The following is a 25,613-nucleotide window of genomic DNA, read 5'->3' on the forward strand; positions in this document are numbered from 1 at the left end:
CTCTCTCTTTCTCTCCCTGCTCCCAGTTCATCCCCTTCTTAGGATTCTGTTGCAGCTGCTCCTCATCCAAGATTAGGTAGACCACGTCGTCAGCCTGCTGTTTGGGGGCCTGCTTGGCTGCCTATCGGGAAACAGGGGTCAGGTTTGTAGCCCTCGATAAGACCTGTATAAGGTACCGGACCATGTTGGAAAAAACAACTTTTTGTTAACATGTGTAGCGTGGCGTTCTCCGATTCAATATTTCTCATCTCGGCATGAATTATTCTCGATTAAAAAAGGAGAAGGCACGCAGGAGATTAATCCTCATTTTGATCCGATTACTGATACAACAACAGAAAAGTTATATTGGCTCACAGCGAGACTTTTAATGGAATGGACTGAAAATGTATGATTCATGTATGAGTGCATATTTTTTTGCGCGTGTGTTTATGTACATACAAGACGTGGAGGGATCACACACACACACACACACCGCTAAGTAGTTATCTGAAGTTAAGGCCATAGTGTTTCTGCAGGAGGATTGAAAGCCACCCAAGCCTGTAATTGGGAAAAGGGCCATCTGGACCATCAGAGTTGTCCATTCGTTTTTAGAAGGGAAAAGCGATCAATAGGCAGCATTAAGCAGATCTGTGAGAGATCTAAATGGGTGCACGGGCCGCAATCTTTACTTCCTGCTCAAAAAGATACTGGCCTTTAATGATTGGACAAGACCCAAAGATGGAAACTGAGCTGGAAGAGCGTCCAATCAGATGGAAGCGATATAATGCGACACCTACCTATTGACCCCAGTGTTCTCTCCTTGCTTTGAAATCTTGAAAATCTCCCATCAGCCTCAGTCACACGCAGACAAATCAAGGATAAACAGGTAACTGAATTTGCTTGTTATAGCCTCGATTGCGCTGCTAATTAGCTTTGGTGTAATGACTTTCAGTGGGAAGGTGGTGCTTGTAATTAAAATGTTTGTGCTCCATTTTCGGTCTCTGCCGGGGTGACGACGCTCATGTCGGACCGAATCTCTCCACATCTCTGTTCTCGCTAACACACTCTGAGTTCTGTCGGTGCCTGAAAGTGTATCGATCGACTCTGTACATGCGCGGTATTGACAGGTTGTTCAGAGACAGTGTGTAGACCTGTGGGCAGGAACTGTTCAACAGGAAAATGAAATATCAGCCTCACAGGAGGCAAGAAAAAAAGAAGAAGAGATGTGTCTGTGCTTTTTTACGAACTTGTAATTATTGTTTTTTTTCTTCTGGAAATTGAATTAAGATGAAACCCACTAAGGATGCGCACCTGCTACAGCAGCAGAGATGACAGCTTAAGCTGCTGGAGCTCTACAAATGGGTCCTCGGAGGACCTCTCCTTCACAGTGTAGGAAGTTTCCAACAGCTGGTAGACAATAAAAAAGTGAATGCACTGGGGCCGTGATTGCAAAAGCTTTCCAGAGGTTTTATGGGGGGGGGGGGGGGGGGGGGTTAACAACTGCAGTCATAACTGAACACAGAGCTGTATAATTAGCAACCTAATTCATTTTTCGCATCATTTTCATACCGTCTTATATCTCAGTATCCAACACCGTAATATTCATGTTACAATCCATCTGATTTTCACGGAATCAAACCCTGCTTTTTACACCATTAATGGTGGGCGTGTCAACAGCAGTACGCAATCAATGTATTTACATCGTGCAATTTTCTTTCTGTACAGGGGTTTCGTCGTTAGTGACGGAGTCCGCCATTCCTGTGGAGGATTCACAGGAAAACAATGCATGCATGTAATGTATCTAATTGAAATCACTTCACCGTTAACTCTCTCTACATTGTGTTAGAGCTGAACTAAGTCACTGCTAATGCTAATCTAGTGTTTCACATTAAAACTGTTTGACTGGCAAAACACAAGGACGCTTTCGATGAGAAGCAATGCAAATGTATTTGAAGGTGATATCTGACTGTCAGCGTTTATCAAAACAAGTTCACATCAAGTGAAAAGGTGATGACATGTCAATGTTTTGTTGACAACATGTTTTTCGACTGCCCCCCTAAGAAAAACCCTTACTTGCAATGGCAGTTAAAGCAACACTCATGGTTACAGTATTATTTGGACTGGCTTCATTCCTGGCTTGAAGTGGGAGTGCAATATCAAACTTGTTTTGAGTGGTAGAGAGTTGAAGCAAAATCCACCTGAATCCAAAGTCTTTGTCAAACAAATGACTTTCATACAGGCAACATCATCTTGAATTCATGCTCCATTCCATCCGAATCCTACAAAATCTGCATGGGGCAGATGGAACCTTTTTCAGCATTCATGCCCTTTTGGTATTCAGCCTCTCGGCCATCCCTCGTCTCGAGACCTGCTCTCCCTCTCTCCGAGTCTCTTTGTTCTTTTTAAAAAGTGCTCATCTTCCACTGAAGCCGCCGCTGCTATCCACGTCTTTGAAGTGAGTCAGGGAGACGGCAGTGAGTCCTCACCTGTCAGCTTTCATGGCTCCCTGAAGGTTGACTTTGAGCCGGTGTCTGTTAAATTGGGATTGATCGCAACAACAGGACCCGTGCGCACGCACACACTCGAGGGAGGAGGGGGGGGGGGGAGCGGGAAAAAAGAAAAACGGTGAGTTTCCTGACAGTGACCGTTTTTCACAGGTGGACGAGGCAGTTTGATGTGACCACGGAAGCCATTTGTTTGGAGTTTCATTTCTTCCTGTGGCAGTAGTGGGACGTCAGACGAGGTAACGGGATACGTGGGGAATGCCTAATGGCTGCATCGGTTGAGTGGAAGACTTATTGGAAAGAGTGGCTGCGTGTCTGAATAACAAACTGAGGCTACAGTGAGAGAATGATAAACACCACCGTTTCACGTGGAGTCCTCGGCCACAGCGTCCCTCCCGCTGATGCCTTTCTTTCTCTCAAATCTTGGCTCCACTCGCCGTTTCTGCCTCAGCAACATGGAGGCTGCATACCATAATTGTCAAAATTCATGCTGGAGCTGTCAAGCCCCACGTGCAGGGCTGGAATTTCAAAAGCACCCCTCCCCCACTTTCCCTCCCAATTCATCTTGCATTGCGGGATTTTTCATGGAGGTGAAACCGTGTCTGATGTAGTTGGATTCGCTGAAAACAATGAGCGGAGGTGGAGTCCGACTGGTCCCCGTGGGGAGCGGCAACATAAACACTGAAGGGAAAGTCCCGCCCCCCCTTCCCACTCTAGAGCTAAGAGCCAAGGAACGCCTGATCCCCAGGCCGCTTCCAAAGCCATCATTGATTAGGAGAGAAAAAAATCTTTTGGCAAATGGAATCTCGAATGAAGTCTCCTCATCTGCAGTGATACATGTGTGAGAGGGAGACTAGAGAGACATAGGAGAGAAAGAGAGACCATTAAAAAGATAAAAAAACAGAGGAGAGCCCCCCACGGATGCTACTGTCAGCTGTGGGAACCCAGATGAAAGTGGTGCAGCCAGATACCAGCGCTCTTTGATCGTGCCCTTGTGCGATAAACATCTCGCCATGCCAGCCGCGCTCAGTGCATCGTGCCAGCCCGGCTGTGAAGGTGAAGGGCTTTGAGCTTCCAGCTCGCCTTTTGCTCAGGACCAGCAGGCGCTTGCCATGCCAGAGTACTGTCTGCAGCACACACACTCCGACACATTCTCCAGCAGATTTCTCTCACTTTCCCTTTCAGTCTCTCTCTCTCTCTCTCTCTCTCTCTCTCGCTCTCTCTGCCCCCACCCTTGAGAATTCTTTTTTTTGTTTTTAGATACTCGTTAAAAGCTACAACCTCGGTTCCAGAGGAGGCTCCTGCTGAGGGGTAGGAGTCCTATTTGAACCAATAATCATCAAGTTCGCAAAATTAAAAGTGTGCAGTGGAGCTAGTGCATTTTTTTGTTCTGTGTGTTGTAATAGTAATACGGGCTGTTGAATATTTCATGTTTGCTGCTGCTTTGAAACGGTGCAGGTTTGCAATGTTAGGTGTAACAAGGGAGGTATGAGGGAATTCTGCCAATGCTGCCTGCATAAATCATCACCCTTTGTTTTTTCTTCTTTTTTTACAATATCAGGCGACAGATAACAATCCAGCTCTCGGCTTCAGCTTGTGCCTGTACTGTAACAAAGCCACATGGTGATTTTGATTCACTGAAAAAGAGAACAGGATTTACTTTGGCTCCATAGTGACGCAGAGAGCAGAGCCTGTGCGTCTTAGGAAGGTTGGAAGAGTGAGCCAGGGAGAGAGAGAGAGAGAGAGAGAGAGAGGAGGAATGAATGCCATGCATGTGTGGGAAGTGGTTTTGGCAGCGTTTGAATTTAATGATCTCAACATGTGCTATCTATCGTTGAGAATCATCAGAAAGAAAAGTGCAGACAAAAGCACTTGCAGTACAGCCACACAGGGGCCACAGATGGAGAAACCACAAGGACTGCGAGACAGAAGCTGCGGAGAAAGAAACTTTTGAGAAACCAAAAAAAAACGTGTTCTTCCGATACAAAATGTCAACTTTAATGCTGGAAAAGTCGAGAGCTCTGCTTCAGCTCGGGATCTGAAAAAGAACCCAGCAGCCACGCGAGGACATGTCGACTCGCGGCACACGACACGGTCCACTTAATTCACAGAAGAAGTGATTCGTTTTACCAGCTCTTCAGAGCTCAGAGAGGAGACGTGCCAATCAGCGTGTTTCATTTAAATGAGAGGCTTTGACACATGGCGATGACGATGTCTGACGCAACAACTCTTAAGCAGTGCATATTTCACGCAGATGGCCGGTTTATGAATATGTGGCCCAGGGTTCATGATGCGTGGTTGAGCAGCAATAAATGTGCCTCTGCTGTATAAATACAAGCTTTTATAGGCCGGGGAGGAAGTGAAGATGTGGGGGAGGTGCTGCCAAATCTGATATCAACCATCCATCACACTATGAAAACAAAAAACAGTTCATATCAGGGTAGCAAATGTGACAGAAGAGCGTTGTGGGGAGCTGAAATGTCTGACTGGAGAGTCATACTTGTACTCATTTACGTCAAGTTTGAACGGAACTGCTGTCGTTTAATTAACGGTGGGCCTTTTGGTGCCGTAAAAACCTTGTTAGTACAATTTAGGTGATCTTCATGTTTCAACCGCAACGGAAGGATTGCGTGGTCCTTCGTGAGGCGGAAGAATTGAGCAACACCCGGGGTCTTGGTTTAATTGGAGAGCCAAAGTTACACACGCAATGACTTTTATTTGACATTTGGATTATTCCACATTAAAGTGGAATTGCAACAGAAAAGATCTCTGCTCTTTCAATGCAGTATACAGTACATATGGACGGAATTAGACTCCGACTCATTTTGCTGATAAAATGCCACAGATGTCAGCCGTGGAAAGAAGTAAATATATTAATATAGGCAGGCAGATATTGCACTTCTGAGAGCTTTGAACCCCACAAGGAAAAAGCTGCACACATGAGTTGCTACGAACAGAACATAATTAGATGAGCCAAAAGTAAGATTGTATATCTTGTATATCTTCTCTACGTCGGGATGAAGTTTTCAGATACAATCTAACGCGCAGACATCCAAAACCTTTCGGCAGCGCAATAGATATCTCCTTAAGACGACGACAAACATTGAGTGAGATATCACCAAGTGTGTCAAAGTGTGATTGGTGGGGGGGGGGGGGGGGGTGTTGTCAGAGCCCACAAAGGCGTATCCAATGTTGTCATTGCCCGCTCGCCTGTCTGCTTTGTGGAGAACATCCGCTGTTGACAAGAGGTGAGCTCCGGCTCCACACTCTCTCTACGCATCAGTTTTGGATCACTACTCTCAAATCAGAGCCAGGGGTGGGGAGGAGGAGGCATAATGTGACAGAGCCTGTCTCTGTCTTTGGCTTTTTCTTCTCTTTTTTTTGACGCCTGAGGAATGCTCAACCAGAGCAACCCCTGTCAGGAAACCTGCCCAAGGCAAGGCAAGGCAAGGCAAGGCTAGTTTATTTGTATAGCACATTTCAACAACAAGGTAATTCAAAGTGCTTCACATAAAACCATTAAAAGCATCAAAACATAAGGCAAAAGAAAAGGAGATTTAAAAACAATTAAAGAAACAGTGTAAGAAATAAAATTCAGTCGTAAAAAGTAAAGGAGATTTAAAACATACATTGAAACAATAATTGATGTCTCCCTGAGACAATACGCTGCACGCAATCAACCATACACTGCCGCAATTCTGCAATTACTCGCACACAAACCACGTCTGGAAAAGATCTCTGCCGATCTGCGTTTTATAGTGTACGCCTTGCACGAACTCGGTCCCGGAGGAAATGGCGATATATTGTGCAGTCCTTTTAAAACCATTAAAAGCATCAAAACATAAGGCAAAAGAAAAGGAGATTTAACAGCAATTAAGAACAGTGTAAGAAATAAGATAGTGGTAAAATGCAGAAATGCAGGAAATTGATTAATATATTAATTGAATGTGGTTAAATTAAAGGCAGCAGCAAACAGAAAGGTCTTCAATCTTGATTTAAATGAGCTGAGGGTCTCAGCAGACCTGAGCCGGCGGACGAGCCTGAAAGTTGCACGAAACAAAAAAAAACAACAAAAAGGATGCGATAAACAAGAGTGCAGTGATAAAGCATGGTTGATGCATCAAAGCTGTAAAATATATACAGCTCATACAAATGCTATCAGCGCATGATAAGACTGCACTTTTCATTTAACAGCCCCTCTGGACCAGCTAGATGTATTCGCAAATAATGGCAGTCAGATTTAATGACATTATGAGCCATTAAAAAAACGGTGACTGATCTTATCATCTCCTTGTTTCACATTGATCGCCATATCTGATATCTTGTTTCATATCTCTCCCCATCTAATGCAGCAACAGCTGTGGAAATCGGAGCCGATGTGCATTGTTAACCGTGTTTATTGTGGTTGTGTAATTACAAAAACGGTATAATGCGCGATCTAATTTATTAGATTAGTGAAGGGATTGCAAACCCGTAATTGTGAGACGACTCTCTGCCGAGAGGCTGTCGTGCTGCTCGGCTCAGGCCGTGCTGTTGTAAACAGTGCCATCTAGTGCGCTTCATCCAGGGGGGGGGGGGGGGGGCAGGCTGGTGGCTGTGAGGGTTTGGGAGGGGAGATGAGGAGGCCCGGAGGAGAGGAGAGGCTGCGTGGGAGGACATGAGCCTCTGCAGGTTTAAATTAACTGAGAACGTGTTGCGTTACATCTCCCACATCTCAGTCAGGAGGTCAGACGGGCGGCTGGTAACGATGTGAAGCAAGAAAGTTTTCCCTTTTTCTGGAGAGGGACGGCTTGTGTTTAAGTGTGCGTCTGCCATCTGGAGTCTGTTATCCGCATATTATTGGTTTTAATAATTTGCCTCTTTTATTTCTCAAAGAGAACACTGCCAAATTAGAAAGATTTCTGAATTAATATTAAAAGCGTCGCCCCTGAATGCAGATACGCCTTCGACTTTGCTGAAACCAAACAGGCCAGACGGGGTAATCTGAGGACACACTTCTTCAGGAGAAGACATTGAGGTGCTGGAAACTACCGCTCATGTTGCCGCAGCGCATTCCTCAGCTTTTACAACACGGGAAAAAAAGGAAAGCGCTACACCAAATTTACCGCCCAATCACACCGAGAAATAACCCAGACCGGACCTCTCTGCGCTATTTCCTCCTCCACCGTGGCAAAATATCAAAGAAAATATGAGTCAAAACTTGCCACTTGTGTGTAAATGAGATCAAGATGGATTAAAAAAAAGGAGCTCTGGATTCTATTTGAGGCCTTATGAACCACAATATTTCCATCCGCAGCTGAAAGTCGGCAGAGACCCAGATGTGCGGTGCAGAGCCGGGTGCAACTTTGAATGCGATTTCCTCTCTTAAGCCTTTAGTGTAGGTAAAGGCATTACAGCCGAAACCTCTTAGCCTTCCTACTTGTGGGATTTGATGTGCATTACTGACAGTGAGAGATGGCCTGCCTGAAATACAATATCTCACTTCAGTGGAAGATGAGAGGGGGGAGGGATATTGGCTTGACAATAAGAAACACATTCTGCAGCACTGATTTCCAGGGTGATAGTTGGAAGAAAATAGAACATTTTGATCAAGGTAAAGCATTTGTGTTGTGGAGTAATATGTAATTGTACATATACAAAAAAAACTGAACTAAAGATTCACAAAAAATATATATATATATATGTATCTTTTTTTATTTTATTTTATTTATTTGAAATGAGCACAATTGGAACATGATGGGTTGGGTCGATAAAGGGGCGCTTGAGCTCATCTGACAAGGAGGTTGTGGGCACGTCAGACAAAAAGGTTGTGCTGCAGCAGTGAGGAAGGTTTGGAAAAGATGGCAACAACGTGCAATGCATCATTTCAATGAGATTGTTTGTCAGATAAAACATTCTCTGCACTTTTTGTGCCTTTTATATGGCAGCGATATGTGGGGGAAAGAGAGTAAGGGAATGGCATGCATCGAACTGAATTTTCACCCATATGGTATGCGCCCTAACCTCTCGGCTGTCCGGTCACCCCAGAGATACAAAGTTTAAAGACATTGGCCACAAAAGACTTCAATCTTTTGCTTCGGAAAAAGTAAAATTAGCAGCTGAGTCCATCGCTGGCCAATTTGAAAACATGTCAGATTCTTTTGGTCGAGCCGTGGTACAGTCAGTGTCTATTGATATATTTCTAAAGAGCCTTAAATAAGAAGAGAATGGAAAAGTGATTCAACTCTTAAGGCCGACATGCTCGGAGGCAGAGAGGGAGAAAGGTGAATTAAAAAACTATATTGAGGTGGCTCCTTCATAATAGACTTTTTCACCTCGCTGTATTCAGTCTTACCTTGGCTTATCTGTGCCCTTGCCCGTGATATAATTGAGCTTTTCAAAGTGGCGGCACATTCAAAGCCCCACGTGTGGATTTGCATTTGAAAATGACTACAATTAAAAAAAAAAAAAAGGCTTTCATTAACAAAGTGGCTCGCTGTAATGTTTTACAACCCGAACGAAGTTAGTGGAGCTGAAAGAAACCAGATGTTTCCCTTGACCGGCTTTCACCCTGTAAAAAAAAAGAAAAAAGGAGGACATGTGCTGCCTCTGATATGGATACAGCAAGAAGAATCTACTCTGTTGTGGTTTCAAAGTCAGCTGGACTTGTGGTGTTGTATCCACACCTCCTCCGCACATGTTCATACACACACACACACACACACACACACACACACACACACACACACACACACACACTTCCTTCCTCCAAGCAAACCTTCCTATAGGGACTTCCTGCTCTAAGTGTTGTTTGCTTAGTGCCCACTCATCTCCCACCTCCTTGGCAGCCACTTCCTCTTCGTCCTGCTGTGTTCCTGTGTGTGTGTGTGTACACATACTGTATGTTGTCAAATGTTACATGCTAGATGTGAAACTCACATACCCTGTGTTTATCTGTGTGCATGCGAGTTGAGTGTCACTGGACAGATGCTCATCCGGTCAACTGACATCAATGACCCTATTAGCTGATGCCAAATGGGAAGCGGGTTTTTTTTTTGGTTACAGTCCAAACAATTCCAAAACGTATTGAAGATGACATTAAGACACCCGTGCATAAAAAATATTGCAATTTAACGTTCACGTTAGGGCGCTGTCATGCGATCTTGCGTGTCACACACACACACACACACACCTTGCCATCGGCTCCAGGGACCCAAGAGGTTTCGTAGATGTTTTAAGCCATGTGGGAGAAGGGCAAGAGAAATGATCTCACGTTAAGTGAAAGCTGTGAGGCAAGCTGTCTTTGTTCAGGTAATATATTTAAACCAATAATAGCATGTCATTAAATAGGAGATAAACCACTGTTTTTCCTTCCACCTTGATCAAATATACATTTAAAAAAATCTTACTTGTTCATGTATGTTAATATATAATGTATATAAAAGAAATCTGCCTTCATGATTTGTGAAAAAAAACCTCAAAACAGAATCAAAAACCAAGCAAACACTCGCACAGCCAGCTAGACAGCTAAAGCTGTAGCTAGCTTTAGCTCCAATTCAATTTACTGATGAACCTATTGATTTGTACGCAGCTGTTATCCGGTGATGAAAATGATCCATTTTGATAAGCAGACATTTTGTAATGTAGTTAGTTATTCCACACAACTTAACGAGACAGCAGCTAAATCCATGACAGAGAAAAAAAGAACTCTTGCTAAAGCTAAGGCAGTGACTTTATCACATTCTAATTTATTTCTAAGTGTCAATTGATAAATGATATTGATTTAAACAGTAAATAACCAGACAAACACCTTGCAAAACATATTTATGGCATTTATTTTCATTATCAATTTGTCACTCCAATAATGTATTTTCATTTTTAGAAATGCACCAATGTTAAAACCATAAATACGCATCGTCTTCTGATTTTCATTCCAAATGATTGTGTGCACGTACACTTCTGCACAGCCCATTTGAAGGAGTCAGCACCCTGGACAAGACTTTAATCAAAAGATTTTGTGTCCAACCAAGTACAGCAATCAGTACACTCATTATGTTTTGATGTAATAAAAGAGGCTTACGCTATCGTTTCCACACAGGCCTATTTGTGTGGGGCACCTGTGTGCATGTCTAATAGTAAATATGTTATGAGTAAGCGAAAGAGTGACGTGATCTTTGACTTTCACAGCCACTTTCTCCCCCCCCCCCCCCCGACCCCGGAGTCCAGAGGTTAATGACATCATTAGCATTCTGTTGGGGCTTGCCCGGCCTCTCTTTCCCAGCAGGGCCTGTGCTCTGCTCAGAGGCTGACTAAGCCAGGGACTTAACACTGGGCAAGTCTGTGAGCAGAGATTGTGTGTGCATATGTGTATGTGTGAGAGAAACAAAGAGGGGGAGGGGGGAGGGGGTGGTTGTGTGATCATCCTGAAAGTGTCACTGGATACTGGCAATATGAGTCAGAGGAGGAAGGGGGAAGAGAAAAATAAGGGTGAGTGGGTATGAGGTGGACGGGGGTTGGACACCGGGAGCAGGGTTTGGAGGGACAGGAAGTGTTAAAGAGATCCGTGAGTCAGAGGGAGTGTCCGTTAGCACACACACACACACACACACACACACACACACACACACACACACACACACACACACACACACACACACACACACACACACACACACACACACACACACACTCTCAGATTTGTTCAGCAATAGTTGTGAGCCTTCATCAGATCAAATTAATTCTCTTATCCGACACCAGATATGTTAGATAGGAATGGCAGATAGGAATGGTCAGGGTTTTTGACATAAGATGGTAGGAGAGCCATCACAAAGTTAAGCAACCTGTGACAGATATTCACTTTATCTGAAAACCCCCCCCCCCCCAAACTTTAATGCCTTAGAAAACAAATAGTTCCAATATGTTCGACAATGTTGCATACTGTATAGCAGTTCCGTTTAGGATTGTTCTATACAGCTGAAGAGTTGTGAGTGAAATTTGTTGTCTAATTGTAGATGCCATTTTCATAAGTCTGTGCCATGACACCAGATGGAAAATTGTCCTCAATTCAGTTGGAAACCTGCAATAACTTTTTTTTCCACTTCGGAATGCTCTGAACACTTTCATATTAAGTTAATGTTAGCATAGCATACTGAAAGCATTCCACAACATTTGAATTGATTGTGATGCATGTATTCACTCTTCTTACAGCTCAGTTTCTAGTCTCTACCAATTTCTGGGAAAAATGTCTTGGTATTTAGCTGATAAATGCTCCATTATGTTCACCAGCTATCAGCCTTTGACTGTCTGCCTCTCGTTTTGCTGGGCAGGTTGCATGCAGTTGGTTTTTAGAGGGTTTTTCAAAAGCTGCCTGCTGGGGCTGTAAATGTCCCTATGAGAGCAGTGAGAGTGAACTTAAAAAGTTGCGGGCGAACGATCCTGTGAGGCTCCTTGGGTGGAAGACAGGGGTCAAAATGGTTGTACTGCCATACAAGACAGTAGTCAGTCAGCGTGACTGTCAGAGGGTTGTTTTCACCCCCACCCAAATTCTTACAAACAAAAACAGAAAATCTAGCTTCCAGTTTGCCCTGGAGATCTTGACCCGTGAACTCCTCACACTTAGCATGTACCACCTGAAATGAGCTCTCTGATTGTCAATTATGCTCCCATGATGAGGAGATCAGCTGCAGGTGCGTGGCTTCCCACACCTGCTCCCATTACTGTCACACGGGAGTGGGTCACCCGGCATCAATTACGCTCCAAAGACCAAAATGAGATTGACTCAAGGGATATTTATCACCACGAGCGACACCTTTCCTGCTGTCATTTCATCCATCCTAATTACAAAAATGTGAATTGTTGCAGCCTTAAAAATAAAGGTCTGCGTCGTCAACAGTGTTTGCCTTCACAAGCTTGTTTCATGGACCAAAAAAAAAGTACAAAATTGGCCGAGCTATTTAGGAGGTTAAACCTAAAAAATATTCTTAGGCTACAACACTCAATCCATCTCTGCTCTAATAAACCCCTACGAAATGTGGGTGATTGGAAACATCTCGGTTTCAACCTCTATTTCTTTCATTTTTCTATGCTTGTGAGGACAGTTTCATGGAAATGCAAGAGCGTACAGAGAACTTTCCAGTGTGGTTTTGCGCTCCATCATGGCCTAAATAAACGGTTAGTAGCAGACTAACCACTCTCTTCAGGGACACTCCACTGACTCAGTGTTATTCTGGTGCAGTTGCAGATAAGCTAGCGCAAATGGAAACACTCGTCCACAGACTCCCAACTCACTGTTATTTCCTCAGTCCCAATTGTGTTCGGTCTGTGCTCGTGCGCGTAGACATGGATGTGTTTTTAAAATTTGTTTGCCAGGGGAGCAGAGGGAAAACAGTTATATAACCGAAGCTGGTGCCTTGTGGCTCGCCGGCCTCAGGGAAGCACCAGCGCTTATACCACCCTCGCTTTAATTTCATTTTCACTTTTTTTTCCATGCGGTTCATTTCCATTTTCAATTAGACGGGATCACGCTCCTGCATAATGAACCTTATCAAGAATCAGGAGGAACACAATTACTTTAGATTTATGTCAATGTCATGTCGATAGAGAGTGAGCCGGGCTGGACGCAGATTTCGACACGTTCATAAATAAACCTCCACCGCAACATTGAGAAATTGTAGGCAATGAACAATTTGATGATCATACCCTTCTCTTGGCATTATAGCGTCCAGCATGTTGGACAGGCAGAGCGAAGAATGGGGAGAATGCCAAACCTTGACGTCTTGGCCTAATGTCATGCTTCTGGAAAAAGAAGTGCAGCAATGACTCAGGTGATTGTGTATTTTCCCCTGAGGTGACTCTGTGGGCCATGTCAGCACATTAACTGGGGAGTGAAGGAGGGAGGCAGCGGGGGTTTATAGTGGATGTGATTTTTCCACACGGGTGAGTCGCACTTCAGACTTGGACCGAGAACCTCGGTAGCAGAGAGCTAGGTGAGGCGCTCACAGCAGCGTGCCAGTTCTGGCACAGCGTGGGTATGTCACACCTCTGTGCCAGAGACCTGGACTGACCCAAATATATCGTGGACACTGTGACGTTGCTGGGTTCTCCACTTCTCATGTCAAAACGGAAGCAACGAGACTGAAATCAGGTTAGGCAAATGACCGAAAAATACTGTTGTAATTAGCTTGATACCCGAATTACTTTAGATCTTTAGATGCTGTTTGTGACTGATTTTTTAAAATTTTAAATCTTATTTGAATTCTTATATTTTGGACCTATGTAGGTATATCATGAGGTTCGGCGAAAAAACAAAACAGAAAAACAGCTGAGTTAAAACCAGACTATATAACATTTTGAGAAAAAACTCATTGTTCCTCTCACAAATGAATCGTTGAAATCGTTCGCAATAAAACAGATCTTTGTTCAATTCAGTACACTCAGGGGTTAAACTTCTTCAGCCTTACTTGGCTTCCCACACCTGCTGCCACTACTGTCAAATGTAAGTGGGAGGAGCCACCCGGCAGCAACACAGTTGCATCCAATTAAGCTCCAAAGACCAAAATGAGAAAGACTCTGGTGATCATCATTTGTCCCCAAGAGCGACGCCTTTCACATTATCATTTCATCCTTTTGTATTACAAAAAAACAGTAATTGTAGCAGCCTTACAAAGAAAGTTTATATCTTTTAAGGACTTTCAAAAACAAAACTCAAAATTGTCTTATCCAAATTGTAGGATTTCTTTATTTAAAAATCTCATTTGCATTCTTATATTTGGTGAAGTCAATAAAACATAACCATGATGAATGCAGTACACTCCCTTTTAAACTCCACAACGATTACCCCTTATTGCAGGGGTACCATTACAATAACATCTAACTTGGTGCTATATATATATATATATATATATATATATATATATATATATATATATATATATATATATATTTGCGATTAATCGCATTGTTATGGCAAAGTTCAATAATGAATTCAAAAGTAGTGTATTGAGCACTTTTATTTTAAAAGTACTGCTGTATGAACAAAAGGGCAATAACATTTGGTTCACGAGATGCAGGTAGCATGTTTTATATTTAATGTGAATGTGAATATTAAGACCCAGATGGTCATACCGGTTGAGAAGAAACAAGGTAGGAACACCTTCCGTACTCCTTAGTCTGGGTCTATCCAACTGGGCAAAAGGTTTGAGGTGCTGGGGAAGGTGGAGAAACATCCAGACGCCAATAACCTTCGGCCAGTCCAACGTAGCTGCCTTTAAGAACTTGTCGACCAAAAGGGTGACATCACGATGATGACTACATCCACTTCTTCTGTACAGTCTGTGGTCCCAACCTCTGTGGTGGGTGTTTCTGCTGCTGCTGTCGCGGCACACCTGGCTCTGATCAACAGTGTTCCATGCATTGATTATTTTAACCTCTTTTGGGACCGCAGGCAGTGACGGCATCCATTCAAACTGGCTATAGGGCAAAACTACTATCTTTTTTTTTTTGTTTTTACATTTTTTATTGAAAGACACGAGACAATATTAAGACAATACATAGACATAACAACAAGAGGATGACAAGAACAGTGGGACAAAAGCCAGCAAATACCATATAGTCGGTGTGTGTGTATGTGTGCGTGTGTGAGAATGTCCTTGAGCCTTTTGAGATGGAGGGAAAAAAATAATAGAATAATAATTTAAAAAACCAAACCAAAAAATGAAAAACCGGTAAGTATGTGTGCATATGGATGTTCATGTATGCATGTACGTGGGTTTCAATTGGTTGTCCGGCAAGAAAAACAAAACAGAAATCAACAATAATAAAAACTACACAAAAAATAAAAATATATATATACACCGGTATATACACTATACATATTTCAACATTAATAGAATGGGTGGTGTCACGTTTGCAGAAACATAGTGAGGGATGACCAGGTGGAGTGGTGTTCTGTTGTATTGTATATGATGGATGAGGTTAGATTTTCCATTGAAATATATTCTATCATCTCCAGTGTGCGATGTGTGTGTTATCCTTGATTTCCAGTTCATGAGGATAGTTTTCTTGGCGGTAGTTAGGGCCACAAGGAGTAATTTGCGGTTTGTTTTACTCAGATGTGTTGTTGCGATGTCTCCTAGTAAGCACAGTGAAGGGGATAAAGGGACGAGGCAGCCCAGGAAGACAGACAGTGACTCACTTATTTCTTCCCAAAAGTGATGAACTGGTGTGCAGTGCCAGGTGGCGTGAACATAACTATCCAGGCTGTTTTGAGTGCAATGTGGACAGATATCTGACGTGAATCCCATTTGAAACATTTTTTTGCCCGGTGTAATGAATTCTGTGAAGTATTTTACACTGTATTAGTTGTAAATTGGCATTTTTAGTCATGAAGTCGATGTTATTGCAGATTTGGTTCCAGAAATCAACATCAGGAGTGATGGACAGGTCTGATTCCCATTTTCTTGATGGTATGGTTGATGTTTTGTCAGACTGTGATATTACTCTACATATTTTTGAGATTAACTTTTTTGAAGAGGGGATATTAATTAATTCTGAGGTTGAGGGGGGCAGTTCTAGGTTAGTGGCCTTCATGTTAAGTTTGGATTGAACGGATGATTTGAGTTGCAGATATTCCAAAAATTGATTGCTCCTGATGCCGTACTTCTGAACCAAGTGAGGGAATGAAACCATGGTGTTATTATTGAAGATGTGTTTCAGATGAGTGATGCCTTTAGCGGACCATGTGTGGAGATGTAGAGGTGTCTTGTGACTTAGAAAATCAGGATTGTTCCATATGGGAGTAAAATTTGAAGGTGCAAAAGTGATGTTTGTGATTTTGTGGAATTTCCACCAGGCTGTCAGAGTTTCTGCTGTTGTTAGTATATTGAAACAAGGATGGCGTTTGATAGATTGGCTTAAAAATGGTAAGTCAGAAACTACTATCTGAAAACATTTCATATTGGATCGCCCACCCAGGTGTTTCTCCATCTGGCGGCCAAACCAATTCCCCAACGTCTACTCATTATGACCAATCCCACTATTATTGACGTCCCCGTGATTGGTTCCCCATGCGTAACTTCTGCTGCTCATGTAGAGCCCCCCCCCCCCCCCCACAAATGATCCCATTGCTGTGTGGATCTATGCTAGATGCAACTGTCAGTACTCAACACGTACTGTTAGTACATGGAACCTATAGCTATTCTCCCGCAGTCAACTATCTCACCATGACTCATCACTAAAACCATAAAAGCTGCAGTGCTTAATGTAAAATCACTATCAAATAAGTCTTCACGAATAAATTACTTGATTATTAATCACAAATTAGATCACATATTCCTCACTGAAACATGGCTCGTTCAGCTGTTTTTACTGAGTCAGCCCCCCGCCAATCTTTAACTGCAGTGATGCCCCCAGAGTGGCGCCGTAGTAGCTGTTTTATTCCTCACTGTAGACAAGTGGGGTTTTCACATCATTTGAATATATTGCAGTTGTACTGAGATGTTCCCCCATTGTTCGACTGCTGGTTTTATACAAAGCCCAAAAATGTTCAGTTAATTTTCATTGATGAATTTGCTGAGCTGCTCTTTATAATCACCATGAATCTCTTTGTATTGTATAGCGGAGGCTTTCAACATTCACATTGGCAATCCAAATGATACCAATGCCAGAGTTATATAACTTAATTGACACTGTTGGACTGTCTCGACATGTCTCCAGGCCCACAACCACGGGGCATACATTAGACTTACTCTTTATTAGGGGCTTTAACTCATCCTTTTTCATGACTTTAGATGTCTGATCATCTTTGCATTGTCGACATGTACGTTACCCCGACATCCATGTTAAATCCGTGAGAATTCTATTGCAATGTTTGTGGAAACCATGTCTTTGTTGCCAACTCAGCCTTCAAGATCTGGTAGATGATTTTTACTCTACATTTGTAAAAGTCTTGGATATTCAGAAGGCTGCCGCTAGAGTTCTCAAAAAGAATAAGAAAGCTTGTTTGATTTGCACTGAAATTGCACATGCATCTCTTTTTTTGTCTTTTATTTTATTTTAATTATTTTTTTCCTCCTACTTGTGTCTTTATAAACTTTTTCAAGTCAACATTTTTTATGAACTTTTATTTCTCTTACCTATGTCTTTTCTCAAAACTTCCAGATGTAAAGCACCTTGAGCATATGCAATGTGCTATATAAACTATGTCAATGAACTTGCCTTTCCTGGATATGGCTGTGTTACTGACATTCCTGAGTCAGTTTTCTGACTTTCTTCTTTCTTTCTTCTCGTCTCTACTCTGCTGCTGTTACATTATGTTTTGGCATTAGCCATAATCCCTTAACTCTTAGCTACTCTGCCCTGCATTTATAGGATTTGGGAAGTTGACACTAACATCAGCCCCAGCCAAATACATTATCCGAAAAGCCTTTTCTCTTGTAATGCTAAGAGCAAAACATACTGTTTGAAAACTATTCGAACAACAAAGGATTCATTTGACCTATTGACTTTTTGCTGCATGTGACATGGAATTTTTTGCCACAGTCTTTTTAGCCTGACACCGTATATGCAGCTATCAAGTGCATGAAATGCTTTTACAAGGCTCTCATTTTAATATGAGTCAGCCATGAGAAGCGTCTATAACCTACTTGTAGAACTAACGTTAGCTTGTCATTTCAGTTGGCAGAATCGACGGGGTCCAGTTAGAAATGCGAAGCCTGCTTATGGTCTATTTCTGTCTGAAATCAAGGACCGATTGTTTAAAATGTATATACGAATATTGAATAACATATTTGTATTCAATGAAAAAGCTACAACCCTAATATAGGTAACCGCAAGGCAATGGCAAAAACAACTTCAGCACCGGACAGCGCTCACGCATCCACAATTACATCCAAAATGCAACGATAACAAGCAAAGGTAGCATTTGCATGCAGTCAGCATACCTTCACGAGTTGACGTAGCATAGAAGTGCTAGTTATTGATGTGCTAACGTACCCTGCTAATGTTAGCTCCTCAGATTTTTACGTAGAAATATAACATTTCAGTAATGCTTCTTCCAACCCAACATCTGCAGGTAACGGGTATCACTGGGTGGACCTAGTGGCTTTAAGTGATGAGCTACATTTCGTCTGTTTCAAGCTAAACAAACTATAAACTCCAGGTCAAACATTGCCATATTGACTTTAACACTGTTAATATCTTTCCATCTCAAAAGACGATTTCCTGGTATATTATTTAAATGTTCTACTTAATGGAGCATAAGAGATAATTGGTTTTCAATTTTATCCTCTCCGCCAAATCTGCAATGTTTAACAGCAAATTCGTAAATGTGAAGTTGCTGGTTTGAGTCCCAAAGACCAGCTGGTGAATTCATAGAAATGGATATTAATAACTTGCCTACCCCCCTCAATGATTCCACTTAAATTTCCCCTCAGCAAAGCAACCAAACCCTGAGCTGCTCCAGCGACACGGAGCAATTAATAGGTACACTGCACTATGTGAATCCCCAGTACCATGGAAGGTGCCCAAAGATGGCGTACTCAATTAAGACCCTCGCCTCTGTAATCACATGTAACCCCAGTGGCCGAGGATCAAATCCCTGCACAGTCCTCTGTCTTGCTGTCTCTCTCAATCGCCCTCAAACTCTGACTGGCTAAATAAAGATGCAACCGACCAACAGACACTTCATTCTGTGTGAGTGGCTGTACGGCGTGTCCTTGCCTGTGATACCTCCAATAAACCAACAACCCCGCTGTATTGTCTCATCTGATTCAAGGCCTGGCGTCACATTGCACACACTGCTCGATTCAAACGCCTCCGAGAGCTAACGTTAGGACTCTGTGTGGGTTTTTCTCCCGTGCCAGCACTGGCTCCCCAAAGAGGAAATCACCCTGTTGTCGAAAGGAAATTGTATTGTTACAGACGTGGTGGCCTGCATACTAAACCATCTCCATTGTGCCATACTTGTAAATAACAGCCATTCCCTGGCTGTCAGCTCCTTTACATCTCACAATTGCAAAGTGGTCCAAAATTAAAAGCTCCCCGGTTATCTTAAAACAGACGGAAGGGGCGACGTGCCGCAGCTTAAACGCTCCTGTACTAATTGATTCAAGCCATGCAGCAAGAGAAAGAAAGAGACGTGTTTGGGGGAATAATTGCGCAGCAGCATATGTGGTCTTTAGATGTATGTGCAGCAGGAAAAAAAAATAGAGAAATACTGGCGCTCTGCCTTTGGCCTGTCAGATTATTGCTTATAGCTAATGATATCATGTAAAGGGACGCTAGGGCTGCTATGTGTGTGTGTGTGTGTGTGTGTATGGATGAGGAGGGGAGTGTTTGGGTGTGCATTCAAAAGAAAAAAAGGAAAAAGAGTAGGGAAATTTGCATGGGATTGATGCAGAGCACACCGCAGCGCCAGCAGGAGCAATACAATACGGTTGTTAAAGCCATGTCTCAGCCCTTTGTATGTGTTGTACAATGGCAGGCTGCTGCTTCTAAGGATGCGCAGTTTCATAGGTTGGCTGTTGAATGTTGAAGAAGCTGCACTCTTTGCAAAACAAATGGCAGAAATGCCGCTTACATTCCACCAGCGTTTTCAGTCTTGAAATCACACCACCGCGATCCCATCCTGTTCGCGTTGGATACCTCTCCTCAGGAGCGGCAGAAGGGCATCCTGTTCGTTGTATTCACTTTGTTTCCTCGACTTTGGCCGACCCCGCAGCATCCTGGCTGCCCAGGAAGCAGGCGGGGGGGCCTTGCAAATCAGATTAAGATACTGTGTGAAACACTGGTTCCTTCCATAATGCTGTATCGACATTGGCAGCTGCCAATACAATTCATGGCATCCACATCATTATCCCGAGTGGAATGAACAGCCCTGTCAACTCACACAGTGGGGCGGAGGGAGCTGAAGGCTGAAGGAATAACAAAAAGAAGGAACTGACTGCAAAGTCATGTGTACACGCAGATACATATTTCATTCAAAAACATAGGTTAATTTACATTCAGTCAGGTTTCAGAGTTCATAATTAATGCGCCTCACATTGGTCTCGAATTGAACCGCAGCGTAACCTCCGCATGGGCAAAGAAAAGGGCAATAGTGATGTGGTATTATACTCCGAGCTAATGCCATTTCCAGACTTGTGTCAGCCTGAGAGAGGAGGCGAGCTCATGCCTGACCCTCCTCTCCTTTGACCCCAGGCCGGGGATCCGTGGAGCAGTTTTACATATCTAGCCGACCTGTGCATCTGACATGACCTCGGGGCTCGGTGGGGGACACGGGCAGGCTTAACCAAATCTCACACAGCCTGGCTGAAAAATGACTCTCCAGGTAATATTTTCTTTCCTACGGCGGAGGACTCTGCTGAGAACAATCAAGGAACATGGCCCGGCTGATTATCTACGGTCGGTGTGGGGGACATTCTCATTCATGTATGCATCTCAGCATGTGAAGTTCTTTATATTCATCTTATGAATCCGCCGCTCCCTTCAAGACAGACTTCTGAGGAAAGTCACAGAGGTACAGAACACCAATATATATCCATAACATATTGCCTTACGTGTGCAGCTGCACTGTATTCATTTATTTTAGTTTTCATGGGCTCCGTATGCAGCCATGTATGCATAATTGCAGGGGTCCAGATGATATATGTAGCATCTGTAAACATCAGTAAAGCAATGGAATCTTTGTAAACAAAATGAAACAGTGGTCAAATTGATCATGAACCCCTATTTCACTTGTGTTATTCAAAATAAGAGATCCTATATAAACCGTGTTGGAGAAGATTGTTTGCTGTGACCTGCTTAATTAAAGCTAGAGGAACAGCCCTCTTTCTGTCTTGTGCAGTAAATCAGTAACTTTGTGCCATGAAGCAACCAAGTAGACTTTCCTACAGATGTAACCTTGTTGCAATCTAACCTTGTTGCAATGTAAAATGCAATGTGGAGGTCAAACAGACATATTTTATGGATATATTCATTCTATAATTAATTTTTTTGGCAATGTAAAACCATTATTGATAGCACCTTTAAGCTTTTACCCAGTGTTCCACCTTCAGGATGTATGTGGGACTGCTTGCAATACAAACACTTGCATGCATATAAACATATACATGCCCATCGTACTTTTCAGATTTGCTATCTGGTGAAATCTCGTGAAAAAAACACAAATCAGCCATGAACTGTTCTAATAAACAGGGGCTACCTGTATAGGCACATGTGTATAGCTGTTGAAAACACATCAGTCAACACTGTCGCAATGGGTGACATGTTCCTTGATTACCATGACCACTGTAGGTTATCTTGAGTCAGTAGGCCACATGTCTTCATTGAACCACTCGGCTCAGCGAGACTCAGCGTGGAAGCTGAGTTGGACCAGTTCCAAATCGAATCTGGCTAGATATGGTCTTGTTTGATGGCCACGGGTCTCTGGTCTGTGTGTCGATACCTGAGTGGAGACTTAATTGATCAGAGCCTGCTGAGCATCTATTCTCTGATCACATGATATGTCACAATCACCACTTTCAAATATATATATTTATATATATATATATATTAATTGACCCTGGCTAAGCCCTGTCCTTTTTGTTGTTAGCCACTGCTACTCCTTCAAGCTCTCAGAGCTACCATGGAGCCCACACTGTCACTAACTGCATTCCCTGGAGAAATATATAATCATATGATTTTTGGAAAAACAAAAAAAACTATTACAGAGAAGCAAACAGAAAGGTCTAAAATATTTGTTTGAAGGATGTATCCAGGCTGTCAAACCGATTCAGCAGGGTAAACAGGTTAAAAAGATAAAGATAGAAGCTAAAGACTAAAGATCACAGTGTAAAAGTGAACCACCACATCACCTGAAGACAATGAAATTAAGGACCATTGTTCCTGTAAAGCCAGGTAGGTCTTAATTCTCTGGTTCAATCATTAAAAAGCAAAAGCATCATGTGTATACATTTAGTGTCCCTTCAGTAGCTAGCATAGCATAGAAGTGCTAATGCTAGATAATGGTGTGCTAACGTACTCTGTTAATGTTAGCTCCACAGGTTTTTACATGGAAACAAAATGTTTTAGAAAAGTATATATCTCCTTCCAACCTCTCCGGGTGACAAGTATCACTATTGCATAACATTTATCCATGACTAGCTAGTCGTCGGACCCTGGTAAAAGCTGGGCGATGTTACGCTGCTATTGGCCAGTCGGCGTTCAGGAGGCGTGTCTTTGCAAAGGGTCGATTGGTCTTTGGAGCCTATAAAGGTCGTTTGGGAATTCGTTTCTACAAACTTTCACAGGACTGCGGCTGCTTGTTAATTGATCATGCTGCCGCTGATGTTCTCTTTCCAGGGTCCATTCAGGTCAGGTGAATCTGGTCTTAATTATCCAGATCATGTTTGACTGAGCCACGGTCCACCAGGATCGAGTCTCTCTTGTTTGAGAATGATTTTTTGCACCCAGGGTTCGGTTAGATTTTTCCACAGGTCCGTTTTGGACAGGGTCCAACATTTTGGAACCATAAAGACCTCTAGGCGGCCTAGACCCCTGTCCTGGTTCTTTAAACACTCAATAGTGGACTGAAAATAGTCCCCAACGAATACACTATTTATTTTTTGTTTGAGAATGTAAAGCGTTTTAGGAAACTTTAGGAAGATTTCTGTTTTCAGTGGGAACCAATGGGCTTGGAGACTGCAGGGCATGAAATACTATTATGACATATCATCCAAAAATATATTCTTGGAAGAGGAAGTTGTACTGAAGTCATGAACAAGTCCAGCAGTTGCCGTCCTCCGGCTGCACCGATGCAATACAATCTGTACTCGGGAGGTCAGAAGTTAATGGAATTCCTGTGTTCAGTCAAATAGTCATTTAGGTAATATACTGTGCGCCATACAAACCAGCCATAAATCATCCTAATTTAATATATGTAGGAATAATGATCAGACGTCCGGCGGAGACATTTACTCACAGACCTCAACCCACTTTAATGGTTGCAGTGTAAAGCAGAAAGACGTCGGATAGCATTTCAATGGAGATGCATCACAGGCAATTGGGTCAAATCCTACCTGTGGATTGTGCTCCGGATCACATCGCCTTCCTCTTGTTAGAGACATCTTTATTCCTCTTCTGTGGAACAACCTGATTATTCTCACAGTTGCTTTCTAGGCAACAGAATAAAATCCAGTCAGAACTCAGTTTTTTTTCTCAAAATCTGCCAAATATCAATCGGAACAAATTAGCACATAGCATGCATTAGCCAAGATGTATATTGTACAAGCAACACCGTTGGAGGCATAATGAAGTGTGAAGGAGAAAATCTGGTGTTTCACAAATCCCCCGCAAATATCATTTTGTTTAGCGACTGAACGGACTCTGTTGTTCAAGGAAATTTATAGCCTTTTCAAATGTCTCTAACCAGCGGGGGTCTTTTATTTTTTTTCCCTCTCAGCTGTACATTTCCAAGCTGAGTGGTGCCAAATCGAAAAAAGTTCCCGAACAACAGACTCCAGCTGATTTGAGCTCAAAAGAGGAGTAAACGAAGGTCAATGCTGAAACACTGGAAGTATTTTCCTCTGATATTCAATTTCTGCCTCATTGCTACAGTTTATTAGTATTACTTCTTAACCATAAAGGTGCACACATCAACCGGAATCTTTTGATTTATTTTTCTGCTTCTACCGTGGGCTCCAAAGTGTTTCATTATAATCTAGTGCCCCCTAATGGATCTAAAGCTTTGGTGCCTCTTAGACGACTCATGGCATATGAATCTCATAAACCAGAAAGACCATAGTTAGTCAGTGTCTTGGTTTGAACTTGTCAGTTAGAGCGATACTTTAATGGGCAGTCTAGACTAACATGGCTCCTCTCAAAATGAAAGCCGCTCTATTTGTGGCCTTCCGAAGCAGACAGCCTTCGCCTCCTCTCTGCTGTCACAAAAAAAAGCCCATTTGGCGGAGGCAACAATGAGAGTCACTACTGCGAGCGGAGCGGCCGGGGAACATCCAGCATGAAGACGAATCAATGAAATCCATTTGACTTTCAAGCCTCAAAATGCCAAAATGCCAGGGAGTACAAAAAAAGCCGTGTTTCTCAGTGCCCTATCAAAACCCTTTAATTCTTCGTGACATTTCCCGGCAATTTCCTTCGCCATGCATATGTCTTCCAGCTATCTGATTCAAACAAATGTCATTCATGAGTTGAACAACAACTGGTCGGACATCTTGTTTTTAGTTTTCCACTCTTTATCTGGTCTCGCTGAAATCAATCTGTGATGGTTGAATGAGCCCCGGGGACAGGTGTCTGGGAGGAGTATTCTTTTTACAGAAATATCAGTTTTTTACTGCATACAAAAAACAATCCATGCACACGTATGATCAGAGGTGAATGTGTTCATGTTAGATGTCGACATAGTATTTAATTTTCCCCGTTGTGCCAATAAAAATCCACCTCACTTTTGTAAGGGCTCCTTCCTCTCCTCTGTGTGCGGTTCAAAGCCCAGACTCCGAGCAGCATGTGGCCCGCTCCACTCCTGTGCAACCGCTCTGCTTGCGAGGCTGCCGGGGCATCTGAGAGCGGAAGGAGCTAGAGAGATAACAGACACAAGATGCGCAATGGGTAGCCATTGCCTGGCAATGCACCAAATTCTGGTGGGGATATATATTCTGTGTCTTGAACGGTGACCAGACCCCTGCGCCTCAGTGAACATCAAATAGCCAAAATCCACATGGAACCTTGTGAAGCTCTGCTGCATACTGTGAATGGCACTGCGCTGGCACAGAAATGGCCTTCGAGGGCTAATTAATTTTCCAAGCTGACAAACTGACACTGTGCGCTACTAACCTCTCTAAGTCATGGAAAACATGGACTCGCAGACCAGCGATCCTTTGCAGTAGAAAATATCAACAGGGAGATGATCGGCCCTGGAGCTTAACTGACATGTTGACAAAGCGTCTGCGTGACCTGATTACTCTGCATTCCAGTCATATTGTTGCATCTCATGATGACACGTTAATCCGATACAAGATGCAGAAGTGGCCTGAAGAGACATATTGAGGAGACATTGGTGTACTGGCCCTTCACTCCACTGTGCAGCTGCTGTCTCTTGTGCTGAGCTTTATTGGACTGACAGTGCCACCCAGTGGGGTAAATTATAAATGACACAAT

The sequence above is a fragment of the Melanostigma gelatinosum genome (genome assembly GCF_949748355.1).
Source record: "Melanostigma gelatinosum genome assembly, chromosome: 20".
In the NCBI taxonomy this organism is placed as follows: domain Eukaryota; kingdom Metazoa; phylum Chordata; class Actinopteri; order Perciformes; family Zoarcidae; genus Melanostigma; species Melanostigma gelatinosum.